Below are 16,782 nucleotides of genomic sequence, written 5' to 3' on the forward strand. Positions count from 1 at the left end.
GACACATTTTGAATGAATTTTGTGTTTTACTAATAATTATTTTGGAGGTAGTGTATATCATACACTGACCACTTTGGTCCTTTGTGGTTCATGTAGCATGTCAACATTTTGATTAATAATAAGTGTATCTCACATTTTTTATAACTTGTTACATTGTAAGGAGTGTTTCATTAACTTTGTCCCTGTTGTCACCTTGACATTCTTTTCATCTTGCCCAAATTTAACTTAAATTTTAGATGCATAAAACTAGATCCTTCTAAGAAATAATCCCAGAATGAAGAACATAATAAAATACTAACAATATTGAAACAGTTTAAACTATCTGGGATTATAGAGAAATCTAGAAACCATTATATCCATGTCCTCTGGCTTTGTCTCCTTCCTGGACTCCATTGTCAGTTTGTGTCTGGAGGTCCATGACCTGAACCTCTTCTATGAAAGTCTCTATCTTGACCTCGCTTTCGAAGTTTTTTTAAAAAAATCATAATGCCCAGGCCATCCCCCAGATCAAATAAATCAGTATCTCTGGGGATGGGATCAGTATTTGTAAAATTTCCAGGTGATTCCAAAATGTAGCCAAATTTGAGAACCACTGTCCTTATATAAAAAGAGATTTCTCCATGAGAAATGGGGTTGTGTGATCTTTCTGGAATACTAAATTGGGGGGGGGGGCGGTCATATCATTTCTAGTAATGTTTGAAGAATCAAAAGTAAAATTAGACTTTGAGAGAATCGTTTATAGACCCTGCCCAAAGGGTTTCCCCCACGTTTGCAATGGATCTGGGTGGTACAATCCATTTTAAAACTAAATGAAGGATGAGTATTGATGAAACTAATGGGTATATTATTTACAGACCATATATTTCTGGTGAGATAGTAACTTACTTTGTGAATTACTGGATACAGATTAATGAAAAGGCTTTTGAGAGAACATTTACAGTAACTGAGTCACTTGTCACAACAAACTGATTTCTTACCTGAGAGGCTTTCAAAATGAAGAATAGTAAATGCTTTTAAATAAGTTGTAGCCAGCACAAGACATACAAGTAAATGATTTCAGAGAGTCAGTTTCTCAAGAATAAATATTCAAAATTCTTCTCTAAACCTATCTCTGACATTGACTCGCTCATTGTTCTTTAGGAATGTAGTCTCTTTGGTGCTTTAGTTTTTCCATCTGTGAAATGGAGTATTAGCATCTGTTTCATGGAGCTAGGAAAAGAATTCTTTATAATGTACGTTGAAGATAAAAAATATATGTACTTAAATTCCATGAAATTTTCCATGGAGGTTGCTGAAGAGATGACTGAAGTTCATTGTTCTAGCTAGAAGTTAGACTCTCTTTGACCATATGTTCATTTCCAACTCTTTGTCTATTCATTGATTCAACAAATACTCAATTGTGACCTGCGATGTGCCAAGGCCTAGGCTATTCAGTGGTGAAAAAAAAAATTTCCTGTCCTCATGAAGTTGTAGTCTTGTAGGGAAACAGACAACATAGTACAAACAAACCAATAGACATACTCGTATACCAGGTAGTGCAAAGCGCTTGGGGAAAGGGTAGGAGATGGGTAAAGGAGTAGAGACTTAAGCAAGGTGTAAGTAGGACTCTAATTTAGTTGGGGTGGTTAGAGAAGGTCTCTAGGGAAGATGCAAACATCTTAGGAGAGAGATTTCCAAACAGAGGGGACCATAAGTGGAATGTGCTACAGACCTTCAAGAAAAATACAAAGGCTATCGCAACTAGGATGAAGATGTTTATTTTAAATTAATACCAATCCATGCATCATAAGAGTCACAGTAATATAATTACACTTCTTTTCCAAGTATGTGACAATGATTTACAGGTCAGCATAAGAATTCCAAAAATGGAGTTCTGGATATTCTTTTCTTAGTCAGATATTTATTAGTATCCATTATTTTCTAGATTTTTAAAAAAAGCAAGTTTGGTTCTCAAGAAATATACTGTTTAGAGAATATATACAGAAGTTTACCTTCAGGTTGGATGAAGAAACTAAATTAAATTAGTGGTACGTCTGTGTTAGTGTTTAGGCAGAGTCTACGGCAATGCTACACCATATTTTTAAAAATCTAGCGAAGTTGCATAGGAAGAAAATAGTGACTCCTGAAAAATAATGACACTGGAATGAGACTCCAAAGGAATAATTTCTATTTTTTCTGTAATCTCACACAAGTCACTAGGTTTATTGATTAAGCTGAAAGATCATTCAAAAGAACACAGTGAATTCTTTCTAGAAGTTTGTGTCTTATAGACTATAGGCCTGAACAAGGAAAACTTACTAAGATGCTTCTAATCAAAATAATAAGAACAATTTAAAAAACATATTGACTATTCAGGCAAACCAAAAAGTATAGACAATAATATAATGGATTTTTGATAAAAGAAAAATCTACAATCTACAGTTTGGTTTCATTTAACAGGTTAACAGCAACACATACTTATAGATTTGCTCTTTTTTTCTCTCTTTCTCTTTTTAAATTTAATCAACACAGGGCTAAAATTGCTTCATCTATACCGAGATAAGAGATATCATAGCATTTTATCTGTAAATATTTCATATGTATCTCTAAAAAGATAAACATAGCATTAATAACTCGACCATGAAAAAAGGATAAAATTTTACCTTTTGCAACAACATGCATGGACCTAGAGGATATTATGCCAAGTGAAACAAGTCAGACAGAAAAAAACAAATACCATATGATATCACTTATATGTAGAAACTAAAAAAAAAAAAAAAAAAAACCAGAAAAAAAGATAGTCTTGAAAACAATACTTCCTTTATGTGTTCAAATTTCCCTTATTGTCTCATTATTTTTTTAAATTCAGTGGACTTTCAAAAATTGTGGTAAAAATATACATAACATAAAATTTACCATTTTAATCATTTCAAGTGTACAGTTCAGTGGCATTAGTATACTCACACTGTTGTGCAACCAGCACCATCATTCATCTCCAGAATTTTCCATCTTCCCTAACTGAAACTGCATACTCAGTAAACATTAACTTCTAATTCTTCTCCCCTTCTTCCCTGAATGAAGTATGACAACCATCATTCAACTTTCTGTCTCTATGAATTTGATTACTCTAGGTACCTCATATAAATTGAGTTATGTAATGTCTATCCGTTTGTGACAGCTTATTTCATGTAATATAACGGCTTCAAGGTTTAGCTATGTTGTAGTATGTGTCAGAACTTAATTCCTTTTTAAAACCGAATACTATTTCATTGTATGTATATACCACATATTGTTTAGCTAGTTGTCTCATAATTCTTTTTAACTGATTTATTACAGTCTTTACTTCCAAATTCACAAAATTTTTGGAGGGCACAGCTGCACAGAAAATATGTGGTAGTGATAATTTCCAAAACCCAAAAGATGAGGAATCTAAGACTCCAATGACAGAAGTTAAACACTTTGTAAGATGTATATAGGAGCTCCAATGATCCAAAGTTAACCATTTTTAAAATAAAGAACAAACTGCTCTCCACAGTTCCAGGGCCAGCCTGTTCTTCTATTTAGTAGATATAGGATTTGTCATATGGTAAGACATCATCGCAGAGAGCCCAGATCCAGCAAAGTTGGCTCCATGAGGTTGGGAAAGAGGACTGTGCTCTGGCATGTTGATTCGGTGCCCCTGGCAAAGACACTGCCAGGGTTCATTCCCAGACAGAATTTCCCAATACAGCTGAAGTCAGCGTGTAGAGGAACACGATACAATGCATCATCATTAAGTCACTTCTAATGCAGTCTCTTGAAAGAATAGGTTAATGTCCGAAAGACCAATGTGAATAGATAATTTGATTATTGATGGCAAGTAGGAAATGAAAATCTGCAGAATCGGAATTTATGCCAGTTAATTATATGTTGATGGGGTCTTAAAATTACAGTTCTAACTTTTCCCAACTTCTTTTGAACTTACTCTTTAAAAACATATTAAAGTCAGCATCATGATTGTATAGTGATAACACAGTGTAAAATCCTTCTTAACACATTAACTTTAAATATTTTAATGAGATCTACTAAACTAGCAAATTTCTAATTCCTGTCTAATCTCACAGAATGGCAAAATTTTCATCATCGATATGAAATATACTAGATGGTTAAGTATTTTACTAAGTTTTCTGCATTTTGTAGCTCTTGTGTATGCATACGTATACAAACCCCTCCTGTAGCAAAACTCCTTATAGATGAAAGAGGAAATAACATTTACGTCACATTGGCGCCTGGCCTCACCAAATTCAAGTCTGAGTAAAGCTAATATGGTATAAAATAAAGTTCTTTAATAATGTAAAACACTACCCAAAATATGCAGAAATGGAGAATCATAGAATATTAAAGTTGAGTGATGTTTAAAGACTATATAATTCAGGGGCCATAATTTCTTTGGATTCATGAATTAGGACCTGATAAAACCTGTGCATCTTCTCCCTAGAGAAAAAAAACACACACATAAATTTGCTTATAATTTCACATGTTCATGGATTTTCTGATACCTATTATCAGACTCCAAATGAAGCATCAGATATCATTCAACTTCTTCCTTTTATGGTTAATGGAATTGAGACTCATGGTAGCTGTGTGACATATCCCTAGCCACAGAGTGAGGCAGGGTAGAGAGTTCATTCTAGTTGCAAAGTGATTTTTATTGTCATTTGGTTATGAAACTTCTAAGTAAGAGTTCACCTAACTTAGGTGAGAAGCCCCATTGGCCTAAATGCATTTCCCCACCCAACCTCTCACAATGCCTTAAATTCCCATATGGGGGCTATTCTCGGAGTATATTTGCGTTAACATGAACAAGATATTAAGCACCATCCTCCATTTAAATGCCAGCTGAAGGCAAACTAGAGGATATGATACGGGTATTAGCCCCGTGCTTTCTCTCATGCTGAATTCTCCTTTGGAACTCGCGGTCTCCTTACCTGCTATTGACCTATTTCTCCAAGACCAGCTCAGTGGAACAAGGAGGAGGGGATGGAAAAAGCCAGTGTTAAGAAAAGGGGAGTGGGGAAGAAAATTCTCTTTAGCAAGATTAAAGTTAAGCAAAGGCAGCATTTTCAGAACTTCATCTGGTTCAAATATTTTTTGCAGCTAGAGATGAGAGTTCTGGAAATGTTTGGAATTGTAGTATTAGGCAACCATACTCTCAACATTGTTGGAAAGTACTTAAAACTCCCCAATTTTATGAGTCTCATGCAATTAACTTGGAGAAAGAGCACGCGTTGGCTAAGTGTTGTGTCAAGACCAAGGAGGAAGCTTAGATTGATACTCTAAGAAAGATGGGGATTTCCTTATGAATATATTTGCTCTCAAACAAATCACAAATTGAAATATAAAAATATAAAATTAAATATAGCAAGTACCTTTTGTGATTGCTTGAATGAAATATATGTACTTTTTTGCACAACTTCCTTTTGAAATACAATTTATTCTCATGAAAAAGATAATACCTAGTATAGAAAACTTGGAAAACAAAAAAAAAGGAAAGAAAACTGTGGTAATTCCAGCAAGCAGAGATAACAACTACTGACAATTTAAAGCATATGTTTTCAGGCTTTTTTCTATGAATGTACATTTGCAACACAGACACAGACCCGCCCCCCCGACACACACACACATGCACATACCTAGGTTTGTATCTATTTACATCAAAGGAGGGTCATGCTTTATATGAAGAACTGTATCTTGAGATTTTTCAATACATGTTGCAACATAGGTATTTTTTAAAGTTATTAAATTTTCTTGGAATACAATTTCTAATAATTACACGGATTCTATCACATATGCATGGCAACATTTACTTAACCATTACTCTACTGGTGGAAATCCATTTTCCCCATTAAATATCCTGGTAAGTGGATCTTTCAGTGCATCTCTATTTCTTTAGAACTATTCCTAGGAGTAAAACATTTCTTTAGGACTTTGCTATGTATTAATTGTTATATGCCTCATACAAAGTTGTACCAATACACTCCTAGTTGTAACACCTGGGAGTACTCTTTTCCTTATTCTTCTATAAATATTATATGTTTATTTCTTCTGCTAGAAACTATTTTCCTTGCCTGTTTTTTTTTTTTAATTGTGGTACTTATCATTTGCAAACTGATTTGTAGGAATTCTTTATGTAACAAATATAAACTCCATGTGGTATTTATTGAAAATATTTCCTCTGTCATTTTCTTTAGCTTCTGATGACAGTTTTTCCTCTAATGTATCATGAAATGTCACTTGTGCCCCTAAGTTGATTTGAACTGAACTGCTTTGGGGCAGGCCTCATCACATTTACCCGGTGGGAACACATATGAAGGGTTTGGGGTGTTAAAGCTGAAGTTCTGGAGTTGACGTCCTCAGCTCCTCGGGTTTCTCCCAGATAGTTCTATCTGATTGCTGAGATTAAGCATTTTCTCAACAAAACAAAACAAAAACCACTTTCAGTTTCAAAAAAGGTTACAATACAGAATCTGGTGGTGTTGACTTGTGTCTTTTTCGATGCTTTCTAGACTGACTTTGAGCAGTCTTAGGTGGCTGGCTACAGTCAAAAGGCTTCTGGTACATAATTGTATTCTTCCTCTGCTTTTCTCTGTCTAGGCAACCTAAAGCCGCTCTCCTTCTTGCTCTCACTTCCTTAAAAGCTATGAAAACTGAACACACTTTAACCTACTCTTCTTTTTGGTTTCAAAGAAGACAAAGCAATTCAAGGGTGCTCTAGCAAAAGCAGGGGATTTATTATAAGTCTTTAGGGGGTGTACCTAAGACTCAAGAACACCAGGCAAAAAATCAAAATGACGTTGGAAATCCAGGAAATACGCTCTCACCCTCAAAGCTGCTATCATTTCATATCTACCTTTATCTTTCTAGGTGAACTGGATTTCCTCTGCTGCCAAGTCCCTCTGATAATCTAGAGATAGCTACTTATGGTTTCCAATTTAACATCTGGGCCCACAGAAAGACTTTCCTGAAGGGTAGCAGAATACACCACCCCAGAATATGCCACTTTAGCATAAGGATTATTTTGAGCTGAAGGCGATAGAGAAGAAGCAGATAGAAGAAAAGCACTTGCTTTCCCCTTATTTGCCTAAAAGCAGGACACCAATTTGTGAAGGTGTCCCTTCTTCCTCTTTACCAGGAAGAACAAAATTTAATCCCTGGAGAGAACTTTAGACCCTTAACAACCTAAATGTGGGTAACAACCCCTCACCCCCTCCAAGCCCGGCCTCCCCAACACCTTTCTTATGTTTTCCCTTGGTTATCGCCCATGTATACTTGAGGTATGCATGTCAATAAACTTCTGTTTTTCTCTTATAAATCTGTCTTTTATTACAGGAGTCTCAGACAAGAACTCAGAAGGTTAGAGGGGAAATTATTTTCTTACCCTACAATCCCAAATCCAAAATTCTAACATAGGGACTTTGTCTCAGTTTCAATTAAGTGCCTAACTTGGGTCTAATTAATTGAGGGCAGGAGGGTGGGGGTCACACTGTAAAAATGGCTGTTGGGAACCCACTGCTTGGGCGAATGGGGGCAGTCAAAGGGACTGTTGTGAATTAACACAGATGCAAAAATGTCATGTTTCATATTAATTATATTTTTTAAAATTATGCCCTATAACTTCTATCAGATTTAATATCGTATACTGGGAAATTTAAAAATAAACTAAAACTATCAATTTTAAGAATATCATCTGCAAGAAAGTAAATACTGAAACGTAAGAAAAAACCTGAGAGTTTGGTCCTCGTTACATTCAGCTGTTTTGCAGAGAGAAAGCCTTTGATCCAATAACGAAAATCAGTAGGGGGTATGCGATTAGTCAAGTGCAGCGTGGAACCTGAAGGGTAGCAGAACAGGCCACCCCAAAATATGCCACTTTGGCATATTGGTTACTTTGAGTTGTAGGCACCTGAAAAACAGCAAATGCAGGGAGAAGCTTTCTCTGAGTTCCCCCTATTTACCTAAAGTAAGTTCCTCCAAAAGGATAAATCCCCTCCCCAAGCGTGTCATTAACCAGAGAGGATTGACTTATTATAGAAGACTAGAAGTTGCCATCACACCAGACACACTCTGTCACAAATTATCATACCCCCCATCTCTTCTAAGGACCCATTCGTCTTCCCTAAAAATCATTTACTCTCCCCTCTGAAGCCTACGCCCTCTCTACCCTCCCCATATTAATGTGGTATTTAACCTAAATTCTAAGTCACCTCGGGGGGTTAGTCATTTTTCCCTGGGTATCTCCCATGTGTATATGAGGTGTACATGTTAATAAGCTTTGTTTTACTCTTGTTAATCTGTCTTTTATTACAGAGGTCTCAGCCAAGAATTCAAAAGGGTAGAGGGAAAATTATTTTTTCTTCTCTATGAACCTAAACTTCTAGTATAAGTCTTCTATAATCTTTGCAGTTTACTTTGGGGCATATTTTCACGTAATTGGTACATCGTATTAAATGTTGTTGTTGTTTTTTTAATGTATTTTTAAAAAGCCAAAGGAAGTAAAAAGAATAATAAATTTAATATTCTGTACTAGAACAATACCCAAACTCCCAATATATAAACTTAACTCTTAGTTTTGAAAATGTAAATTCAATATTAATATAATTGTATTCAAGGGCAACCACAACCATGGAACCCTATTACGTTACGGAGGAAGGGAAGGGATTCCTCAAATTGTTGTTTAACACCTGAAGAGCTATTTAGTTAGGAAACAAAGGGACAGAGGTGAGGAGTCTGCGCTGGACCACCATCTGGACCACCATTAAATCTGCTCCGAGAATTTTGAAATGGTATCTTTTTAACTTATGAGAGGACCACAGCTTTCGAAGACTGTCTTCATTGATATCAGACAAGTGCTTTATTTTTATACCTTGAAGAAGAGAACAGAGACAGACACTTTCTCAAGGAATCTTGTATTCAAGCACCCTGCACAGGGCCTTATATAAATATGTGTTGGATTAATAAGGAAGTTATGACCAACTGTGATCCTTATATAACTGCACACCATACTCCCTTATTATTTCAAGACATCTCACCATCTCATAGGATGAAGTATAGTAGGTAGGGAATCAAGTTTCATTGTTCTGTTCTACAGGACAATAAACAGAAGCTATTTTGTTTCTCTTTTTGCTACAAGAGTAATAAGTATCAGGAAGCACATAAATGGTTAACTTGGTGTCATGCAGGGTGTCATGCAGGGTCTCTAGTTCCGCTCCCCACATAAGAACTCAGGACATGGTGAGGCCAAAAAGGAACACCCACGGAGCCATAGATAGGGGAGTCATACAGCTATACTCTCGCTGGCGGCTGGGTTGGAGACACAGGAAGCAGGAGCCACACGATCTGCAACCTGCTGTTCACTTCTCTCTGGCATCCAATCTCACTTGCTAACTGTAATCTGCGCTTGCTAGCTCAGCCACCATCTTCTTGCTAGCCCCCATTTTCTGCTAGCGTAGCCACAGCAGTTATATTAGTGGCCAATAGCTCACTGGTAACAGCTGACAGCCAACTAGCCACAGCTAATGGCCATCCAATCACAGTTGATGGCCATTTACTACCTGAGCCAGCACCTTTCCATATGAGGCCGAGAGCCTGGAAATTGCACTCCTGGCTCTGTCCCCACACTTGGGCTTTCCTGTCTTTTAATAAATACATGGCTTTGTAATAATAATCATCATCAAAATTATAGTTCTTTAGGAGGACTTCACGTTTTTGATGCCATGCTTTATGATGTGTGTTGTACTATGTCACGGAAGACTTTGTTTTCGTTTTAGAAATCACTTACTCAAGGTTTTGTTTTTATTTTAGACAGGAGGATGCAATATCCCTGTGTCATTAGTTAAAAGCTAACAGTTACCTACATTTGTTTTTAAGAATGGGAAATACTTTTCAAAACGGTACAGATAGAAGGAAGGTCTGAAACCAGTTGTTTCACTGTCATCAAATCTCATGAACAAACATTACATTTCAGACTTGTGGGGACAGAGCCAGGAGTGCAGTTTCCAGGCTCTCGGCCTCACATGGAAAGGTGCTGGCTCAGGTAGTAAATGGCTATCAGCTGTGATTAGTTGGCCGTCAACTGTAACCAGTGAGCCATTGGCCACTAATATAACTGCCATGGCTTCGCGCGACAAATGGCGCAGCGAGCAGGGTCTCCTGCAAGACACCCTGCATGGCACATGGCTCAGCGAGCAGGGTATGGTGCCGGCCAAAACTCTCCGAAAGGTGGTGGAGCAGTTTGTGCATGTGAACACTCAGTCCCAGGAAGACCAGGAGGAGCAGCTGCCTGAGAGCTGGACCCCCGTGGAGGGGTGGGAGGATGTGGACGGTTCCCCAACCAGCATAGGCCAGAGAAAGCGAAGGTTGTTGCGGCCCTGTGGGCTGGGAAGTGCTTGCTGAGGCAGCCCGGATGCAGGACTTATAGTCCCAGGAGGAAACACTTGCTGAGTCCTCCGTGGGAGCTGAGGGTGAGGTCAAGGTCATCCCTCACCCCCAGGACAGCCCTGGCAATTGACTATGGACTATGGGCAATTGCCTTCCATCCCTAATTTAATGGACAGCTTGACTGTTTGGGAACATACCACCATGTAGTGGAACTGGCGGATGTTTGCTTTTGTGTCTTGACTGGCTGCCATCGAGAACATGTAAGCACCTTGACTGTGAGCCGCTGTTGTTCCACCACGGTACCCTGAGAGGCCCTGGCTGAGTCCGGGAAGTCTGGCTGTGCCCAGAGAGAGTGGCAGTGCCCTGAGAGCCCTGGCTGAGCCCAGGAAGCCTGGCCGTGCCCAGAAGTACTGGTGGTGCCCTGAGAAACCCTGGCTGTGCCCGGAGAGGCTGGTGGTACCCTAAGAAGTCCAAGAAGTCTGGCTGTGCCCAGAAGGACTGGTGGTGCCCTGAGAAACCCGGGCTGTGCCCGGAGAGCTTGGCTGTGTCCAGGATATTGCGTTCACCTCCAGGCTCCTCACACAGGGCCCCTCGTGGAAGACGCTTGTCACATAGATTGTGAGGCGAGACCCTGTAGGGGTGGAGTGTGGGGACAGAGCCAGGAGTGCAGTTTCCAGGCTCTCGGCCTCATATGGAAAGGTGCTGGCTCAGGTAGTAAATGGCCATCAACTGTGATTGGATGGCCATCAGCTGTAACCAGTGAGCCATTGGCTACTAATATAACTGCCATGCCTTCGCTAGCAGAAAATGGGGGCTAGCAAGAAGATGGTGGCTGACCCTGCAAGCGGCGCAGTGAGGGTTGCGAAAAGTGGGGCTCCTACTTCCTGTTTGTCCAACCCAGCTGCCATTGAGAATATAGTGGTATGACTCCCCTATCTGTGGCTCCATGGGTGTTCCTTTTTGGCCTCACCATGTCCTGCGTTCTTATGCGGGGAGCGGGACCAGAGACCCTGCACGACACCCTAGTGACAAGACTAGTGACTAAAACTCCGCTGCCAGGGCTGCACAGTTTGGGCACGGCACACACCACCCCTGGAGGGTAAAACCACCTGAGCGTCGTTCAGCCCGCCGTGGAGCAGCTAGGTCTGCTGGAGTGGTGCCTTGTTCTGCCTTTCACAAAGGCACTCACGGGCACCTTTCACAAAGACACACCATATGGTGGATCCCGGGCTGTGGCTTATCTCCAGCATTAGGCACAAAGGGGTGGAGGCATCCTCTCTGCTCCTCACCCTCTCTACTCCCTCCTGAACGTGCTTCATCTCGAAGTGCCAAGTGAGCTATAGTTAGCTTCATGTGTTATAACTACTGCACAGATGTTTTCCATTTATGTTTCACTGGAATGATTATCCTTTTTTTTTTTCAGAAAAAGGATGTTTGCATCAGGATTGGGACTGAGAATGGTCGAGAGTGAGGTGGGGGGCTGAGAGACACTGCTACTTATATACCCCTGGGCAAGTTCTGGAATTCTAGGTGACATTGAGGCCAATCCTTTGGCCTGAAGTGAAATAGCCGGGATCCTGCGGAATAGCTTCAGCTGAAAGTACTTCAATGGCTGCTAAAAATACATTGCAGTTTATTTTCCTCAGTAGGGAGCATATGTGTTCCCACTTGACCTGGAAACACAAAGAGATCCAATGTTAAATTTAATGCTGCCCATTCCAAGATAAATTTGTTTTCTGTAGAGCAAGGGAAAGCAAAAACAAAAAACAAAAAAACAGACATATTGGTATGATTTTTGCCTTTGCTCTCAGGGGGAGTCAGTGTCTTGAGCACATTTTTTATGCTCCCTGCTGATAGTTAGTGACCACTCTCAGACTTCTTAGCCAATGCTAATATGAACTGGCTCTTATTCAAATCAGATAGTGAGTCCAAGGCAGATTTATTAAATTTGGGGGTCAAAGAGTAAGGAAAGCTTAATTTTTTTGTTTTTTACTCAAACAAAATTATATTATTTGTACCTAATCTTAGTGTGGGGACAGAGCCAGGAGTGCAGTTTCCAGGCTCTCGCCCTCACATGGAAAGGTGCTGGCTCAGGTAGTAAATGGCCATCAACTGTGATTGTATGGCCATCAGCTGTGGCTAGTTGGCCATCAGCTATAACCAGTGAGCCATTGGCCACTGATATAACTGCTGTGGCTACACTAGCAGAAAATGGGGGCTAGCAAGAAGATGGTTGGCTGAGCTAGCCAGAGCAGATTGCAGTTAGCACGGTGGATTGGAACTAGCAAGTAGAGTTGGTTGGTTGGCAGATAAGCGGATGGCAGGTTGCAGATCGTGTGGGTCCTGTTTCCTGTGTTTCCAACCCAGCCACCAGCGAGACTATAGTGGTATGACTCCCCTATCTATGGCTCCGTGGGTGTTCCTTTTTGGCCTCACCATGTCCTGTGTTCTTATGTGGGGAGCGGGACTAGAGACCCTGCATAACGACATTTAGCTTGATAATTTAGTCTTCCATCTTTTCCTTTTTCATTTTTAATGCTCTTCTCATAAGACAGACTCTGAAATGGCCTCTAACTGAAGTATAGATTTTATGGACACTGTATTTATTTCTTTCTCTGTAAAACAAGTAAACCGAGAAACAAGTCAAACACAACTGATCTACAAATGACAGAAAAATTCCATTTCCTTCTGCAACTTTTACTAACAGATATTAAACCCAGTTGTTGTAGTTTGGGGATATTGTTTCTTTAGAGCTTTTAGTCGCCCAGTATGACATTCTTCAGTACGTACTGTAAGAGCAAAGTTCACCTTCTACTGAAGGCATGGTGTCAGCCCAGCTCTCCAGTTGGTACCACTTCTCTACAGGTTAAAATCCATCATCAGCTTACGGTGAGCTAAGACCCACCACCCCTTGCCCCACCTCCAAGAAACTGCACAGTGATTAAAACATGAGCTTTGGACTCTGCCTGATTTTGAGTCTGGATTCTGCCACGCAATTGTTCTGCCTTCATTCTTCTCCATCTGTAAAATGAGTATATTAATGGAACCTGCTATTGGGAAGAGTAAATGAAATACCGAATGAAAAGCATACAGCACCGTGCCTGCCTGCATAGGAAACCTTTAATACATGTTAGCTACTATTATTGGTGATTGTTCTTAGGTACCTCAGCCATCTCCAGTATCAAGCGTTTAGATGACATGACCTTGAAGATCCCCCGTGGTTAAACTGTCCTATATCAAATATTAAGGCTGAATTTCTAATCCTCTTCTTTGGAACAAGCCTAAAACCTTTTAGAGGGATGTCCCTTCCTTTTCCTCTTTTTGTCTTTCCCCTGAGTCCCTCCATTTCTATCTCCAACAAAACCAGGCCGAGAAGGATGTGGCCTGATTAAAATCATGGAGGTAACATTTTTCTCTACTTACCTTTAGTCAGATAGGAGAGAACATTTTTGTTATTATTTACTTAAAGCAAAATATTAGCTGGATCTAAAATTACAAGAAAGGGGAAATGTGGGAATCCCTTTCCCTCTTTCCATGATAAAGGTAGCACATGCTCGGCCTCTCCAGACTTCAGGGAGAGAACTAAGTAAATTTTCCCATGACATGCTGTAAACCAGCTCTTGGTCTCATGTGCACTGAAGGTGTGGGGGACAGCTACATTTCCTTTCAAGACCAGACAGGTGGTTTCCATACTCCAAGTTAGAACCTTAAGCCCATGCATGTTGTCTCCGGTAAGTTAGTAAGCACTTACTACGTAAATAAAATTCAAACTGTTTTGAAAGTCTAAAGCAGCTGAAACAAGAAAGACTGCTGCATTTCTGGGAAGCTGTGCTTTGCTGAACTCCTGAGGGTAAATGGAAAGCAAAATAAAGGGCACTTTTTAAAGACCAAGGTTAACTAACTGTACTCATTTCCTAAGATGATTGCCCTGGTTTTAAGCTCAAAATGTCTCCTACCCTGGAAAACCCCTGTTTTATACACATTGGCACATTTGGTCACTCTAAAATAGAGACTTGATTAAGTTGTGGTTGATAAAATTATAATTCAGTGGAAAAGCCTACTCATGTAAATTCCAAATTATGCATCTTTAACATAAATACAATAATATAAATCTAAGTAGAAAAACATAACGACTAAATACTTTTATGAGAAGCTGTCCGTTTCTAGGCAATTTCTGGCCAGTTTGTCTGTGTAGTTATAGTGTGGTTCATTTGGTAGCACTCATTCTGATTGCAAACTTGATTCCTACAAGGAAATAGTTAGCCTTTGAGGGCTCTTTTGGAAAACACAAACCTTCATGTGACACCAAATATCCTATGGGCCAAAAAAGGAGAAGTTTTCCAAAGGAAGTTGTTAACATTTTCAATAATGGGAGGTCAAGGAAGGAGAAAGGGTGAGTAGACCTTCTTCTAGACAGCAAGGCTGCTGGCATGGTGGAGATGGAAGGCAGATGACTGGGTCCAAGAAGGGAACCAGTGGAAAGGAACCAGACCGGGCCCACACCATTTATATGAGATATTTGACAGAGAAAGGAATTAAAACCACGAGATAGTAGCTAGAGGGTTAGCAAGGTCAAGGAGAAAAAAAAAAAAATCTATTGAGATGAGGAAAGTCAAGTATGTTGAAGACAGAGCAAAAGAAATCAGGGATGAAAGCTTCCTTGGAGCTCGTTTCTTGCTAGTCTAGCAAGGGGTAAGAGCAGTGTACCCCTGCTGCCTGGGCCCTTCACACTGTTACTGACAGACATTTAAGAGGAAAACTCTTTCCCAGAGTGCCCCGGATCCTCCCTTCTTACTCGTCACATCTTCTAAGGCCTAGCTCAAGACTCAGCCTCTTAGCCACGTTCTCTCCCATTCTGCTAAGTGACATGTGCCCTAGCAGAGGGTCTGCACTCGGGGAAAAGTCTAAGGTGCATGGAAGGTTATTACAATAGTATGGCAGCAGCTAAAACAAAAACAGTCTCAGGGGGAGAAAAACAGGATCAATGAAAAGGTTTGGGAAAGTTTATAGATTAAGTCCGTGGCATTGGATCAACATCCAAGGCAAGAAAACTTGGAATAATCAGAATCCCTCTTCTCCAAACTGAGAGGATCGGTGTTTTGCTTTTAGGAATACCCTGACATGTGCTGGGCCACCCCTAAAATTTGCAGGGCCTGAGGCAAGAGTATGAATGAAGGCCCAGCTACCATATGCCTAAATATTTAAATGTGCTACATCAGGCTAACACATGTGGTACACCCACGCCCCCCCTTATCCTAACCTGGGCTCCATCTAGCACAGTGGGGAGCCTGTGGGCACAGAGAGACAAACTCCATCCACACTCTGGAGGCCTGGAACGTGCACGTCAGTAACTCCTGAATGACTATGATGCCCACCTTTCCAAACCAGGCTTGAGGCTGTTGGCACAGGGATTTCAGGGTCCTTCACACCACGCACGGTCTAGAAGACTGAGGGGGCACATCCACTCTGTCCCTTGGCCTCTCATAAACTTTACTACGAGGCGTGGGGTGTGGCAAGAGGAGGACCAGGTTGGCTGTCCAGGGCAGAATCCTTCTTGTCTGGGTTTAAGAGCTCCTCTGGACATAATTCTTTTCCTGGAGCTTTATTTTATCATTACATTCTCCTGACCTGCCTTTCAAAGAATTCTTGGACAAAACTTTTTCCAAGGCTTTCTTCAATATTGACTGCAACAGCACATAGCAAGCTGAGGGGCTCAAAATGTTCCTGCTGAGCAAACTCATTCACACCAGGCTTTGCTGCTTCATTGAGGGCCAAGAGGCCTCAGATAGGGTGTTGTCTGGTCTTATCCAGCTCTATCAGATACAGCAAATTACAGATTATCTCCTGACAAAGGAAGAGCACAATTTTCAGACACTTAAAACGGAAGTATAATTTTCTGAGCTCCTAAAGGGGAACAGTTTAGCACAGGTTATTTAGATCTAATCTAAACCACTTTAGGACTTTAGGACTTCAGGTTAGCCATTTACGATAGGGAGCAGATGGCTTCTCCAGTCTCCTTTCCCAGGCTGAGGTTCAGATTTGGGTTACAAGTAGATGAAGGAGGAAGGATTTGGGGTCTGACCGACCATGAAGGTGATGCCCGTAGGGGAATAACCCCACATGGGGAGTTGGCACATCTGGCTCTACCCTTTACCTGGCTGGCTGGGAAGTTGCTTAATATTTTGGGCCCGTTTCCTCCTCTATGAAAAAAATGGGTCAGCCTACATGATTTAGAATTTTTCTTGGGATAGGAGGCCAGGGAACCAACCCTTCAACAATTTGATTTCCCAGGAAGTCTTTCAAGGTGAACACAGCTCAGCTTTCCCTGTTATACTCACATTTCACCCCAGGACCCACCTGGGGTTGCGGAGGAGGGAGCCTCCTCCA

This window comes from Rhinolophus ferrumequinum, chromosome 4, assembly GCF_004115265.2.
Source record: "Rhinolophus ferrumequinum isolate MPI-CBG mRhiFer1 chromosome 4, mRhiFer1_v1.p, whole genome shotgun sequence".
In the NCBI taxonomy this organism is placed as follows: Eukaryota; Metazoa; Chordata; class Mammalia; order Chiroptera; family Rhinolophidae; genus Rhinolophus; species Rhinolophus ferrumequinum.